Source organism: Pongo abelii, chromosome 11, assembly GCF_028885655.2.
Source record: "Pongo abelii isolate AG06213 chromosome 11, NHGRI_mPonAbe1-v2.0_pri, whole genome shotgun sequence".
Taxonomy (NCBI): Eukaryota; Metazoa; Chordata; class Mammalia; order Primates; family Hominidae; genus Pongo; species Pongo abelii.
In genome coordinates this window covers 143,849,724-143,853,243 of record NC_071996.2, presented here as the reverse complement: position 1 = coordinate 143,853,243, position 3,520 = coordinate 143,849,724, and positions in this window count along the sequence as shown.

Below are 3,520 nucleotides of genomic sequence, written 5' to 3'. Positions count from 1 at the left end.
CTTATGGAAATTCTGCAATGGCTTGAATTTCTCTCCAGTAAATGAATTTTTCTTTTCTACCACATGGTCAGGCTGTAAATTTTCTGAACTTGTATGCTCTGCTTCCCTTTTAAATATAAGTTCCAACTTCAGATCATCTCTTTCTTCATACATATTAGAATACACTTCTAGAAACAGCCAGGTTACCTCTTGAATGCTTTGCTGCTTAGAAATTTCTTCCTCCAGTTACCCTAAATCCTCTCTTTCAAGTTTATAGTTCCAAAGATCTCTAGGGCAGGGGCAAGCTGCCACCAGTCTCTTTGCTAAAGCATAGCAAGAGTGACCTTTCCTCCAGTTCCCAATAAGTTCTTCATCTCCATCTGAGACCACCTCTGCCTGGACTTCATTGTCTGTATCACTATCAGTATTTGGGTTAAAAACATTCAACAAGTCTGTAGGCAGTTTCAAACTTGCCCTAATCTTCCTGTCTTCTTCTGAGCCCTCCAAAATGTTTCAACCTCTGCCCATTACCCAGTTCCAACGTCACTGCCACATTTTCAGGTATCTTTATAGCAGTGCCCCACCTTCCTGGTATAAATTTTCTGTATTAATTCATTCTCACATGGCTATAAAGAATTACCTGATCCTGGGTATTTATGAAGGAAAGAGGTTTAATTGACTCACAGTTCTGCATGGCTGGGGAGGCCTCAGGAAACTTACAATCATGGCAGAAGGTGAAGAGGAAGCAAGGGATGTCTTAAATGGTGGCAGAAGAGAGAGAGAATGAAGGGGGAAGAACCACACACTTGTAAACCATCGGATCTCACAAGAACTCACTCACTATCATGAGAACAGCAAGGGGAAGCCTGCCCCCCATGATCCAGTCACCTCCCATCAGGCCCCTCCCCCAAGACATGGGGATTACAATTAGAACTGAGACTTGAGTGGGGACACAAAGCCAAACCATATCAGCAGGTGAGCTACAAAATTGGGGCTTAGCCTGAGAGGGTTCTTGGCTTTGCCCAGGAAAGAATTCAAGGGTAAGCCAGTGGTGTCAGACAGCAAATGTTACTGAAGCGGCGGTGCATGGCAGCAGCAGATGTGCTGCTCCTTTCAAAGCAGGGCTACCCCAACAGGCAGTGTGCCCAGAGTAGCAGCTCAGGGGCAGTTCTGCCATCATACTTATACTCACTTTTATTTACATGCAAATTAAAGGGTGGATTATGCAGAAATTTCTAGAAAAAGGCTTGTGACTTCCAGGTTGTCAGGTCATTACCATGGAAAGAGGTGATGCCTTCTGGTTGTTGCCATGACAATGGCAAAGTGACATGGCACTGGTGGGCCTGTCTTATAGAAAGGTGCTTTTGCCTCTTCCCTGTTTCATCCAGTCTTCAATCTGGTACACAGCTCAAGTACCACTTCCAGAGTCAAGTCCCACCTCCTACCTCAAAAGCAGCCAAACACAAAACAATCCTCTCTATGTAATTCTATTGGAAGTCCAAGAAAAGGCAAAACTCACAGATGCTGACAGAAATTAGGAAAAGTTTTGGCTGTAGGGGTGGAGATTGACTGGAATTTGACTGGAATTGGACAGGAGAGAACTTTATGGAGCCCAGGAAATGCTCTGTCTTGATTGTGCTGCTGGCCCTGGGGATATAAAGTTACCAAGACTCATCAGATTGTGCCTTGGGCATGTGTGCATTCTGCCCTATGTAAAATTTCCTTCCAAACAAGTGGTAATAACGAGGTCACCTGTGTGTCCACAGTCTTGTAACTTGATCCAGTCACACACAGCCTATTGGGATTTTCATGCTGGTCACAGCACCATAGACATACTCCATGGAATCATGTCAGCAGGTGCTCAGTGCCCAATCCAGGGTCTGGATTTCTGCCATTTATGTAACTCACCCCAAGGAAGTTTGGAGAACAGAGAGGGAGCTGCCTCTTCTGCAAAGTTCAAAAGGACCCTTCACTCTGCCTCTCCACATTCATGTTCACAGTGGTGAAAAATACCACATAGACCCTGGGCCATCTTCCTGTTTAATGGAGTCTTGAACGGACACCTGACGTGAAGAGCCTCTTGTGCCCAGCACCCTGATTTATTAGGCAGAAGCTGCAGGCCACCACTGGCCACACTTTGATCAAAAGAAGACAAAAGGAGGAGGTGTCCAGAGACAACCCCAGGTCAGGCTTCATTGTGATGAACAGAGGGAGCCCTTGCAGGCAAGCTCTTTGCAGGAATTCATCTCCAGGCAGCTGGCTCCACAGTGCCCAGACATGGTCACAGTTACTCCTCCAGAGGGCTCTGTGATCCCCAGCATGGGCCTTGGCGGGGGGAGCTCAGCTGTATCATGTGGGCTCAGTCCTTGGAATCAGGAACCAGCCTGATGACCCTCCAGGCAGGGAACCGACAGCTGAGGCCTGCAGATCACCTCTCTGGGACATCACCCAGGGTCATCCCAGGTGGCCGTGTGGCCTTCCCAGCTACGCCCAGCCTGGCAGGGTGCACTTACTCCAGACTGCCGTGTGAGAAAGGGGACAATGTCATAGCGGTGTGGCAGGCCACCCACCTTCTGCTGGGGCTCCAAGGTTTCCAGCAAGCCTAGTGTGCAGTGAGCAGTGTGGGGATGGCTGTCTGGGCCACTGCTGGTCACAGGAGGCCAGGGCTGGCCCTGCAGGCCACAGCACCCCTCATGGGCATTCTCTTCATCCTTGTTGACCTTTCTAAGCTCTGCCCCTCCTCTGAGTGCTCATTTCTGTGCTAAAATTATCTGGCAAATTCACTTCCACTCAGGCCTCAGAGGAAAGACGTGCAGCTCCTCCAGCAGGAGGGGCAACAGCCTGGGGTTTCCTGAAATCCAGGCTCCTGGCCTCTGACACGGGAGGGTGCCTCTGAGGGCTCTGGGCCTCGGAGTAGGTGACATTGCACAAAGAAGTGAGATCCTAGCTGGGCTGCGAAAAACTTCCTGGGGGATGTCCGGCTCAGGCCAGGAAGTCCTAGAGGGGTCCTGGAGGAATTGTGGGAGGGGCTGACTCAGGCGTGTAGACCACAGAGAGGTGAGAGGTGGGGGGGTATTCTTGGCCTGGTTGAAGCCCCTCCCTGACGCCACTCTTATCTCAAGTTGGGGCTGAGGTAGGGGGCTGCGCAGCCCCAGGGCACACAGCCAGCTGTGTGGCTGCCTCAGTCCTTCAGCAGTGGAGATAAGTCACAGCGGCTGTTTCTGTTGTGTCGTCAGAGAGCAAAAATAGACTGTGTCTCCCTTTCCCAGAAGGGCCCTGGCATGGGCCTGGGCCAGGCTGCTGTCTGCCCTTGGCCTTGAGAGGAATGATGCCTGGCCGAGCCGTCAAGAGCATGAGTGGAGTTTGCCCGCTCTCCGCCTCCTCTTTCTCATGGGGGAAACAAAAGGCTGGCTGCGGAGGGGCTCACTAGGCCTGCCCCATCCATTCTCCCTCAGGGCCTCAGGCTGTGAGGGCGGTGGGGACCCCTATACTCCACATCCAGCTCCATGGGGCCTCAAAGGTGGGGCTCCCTGGGAGTGCT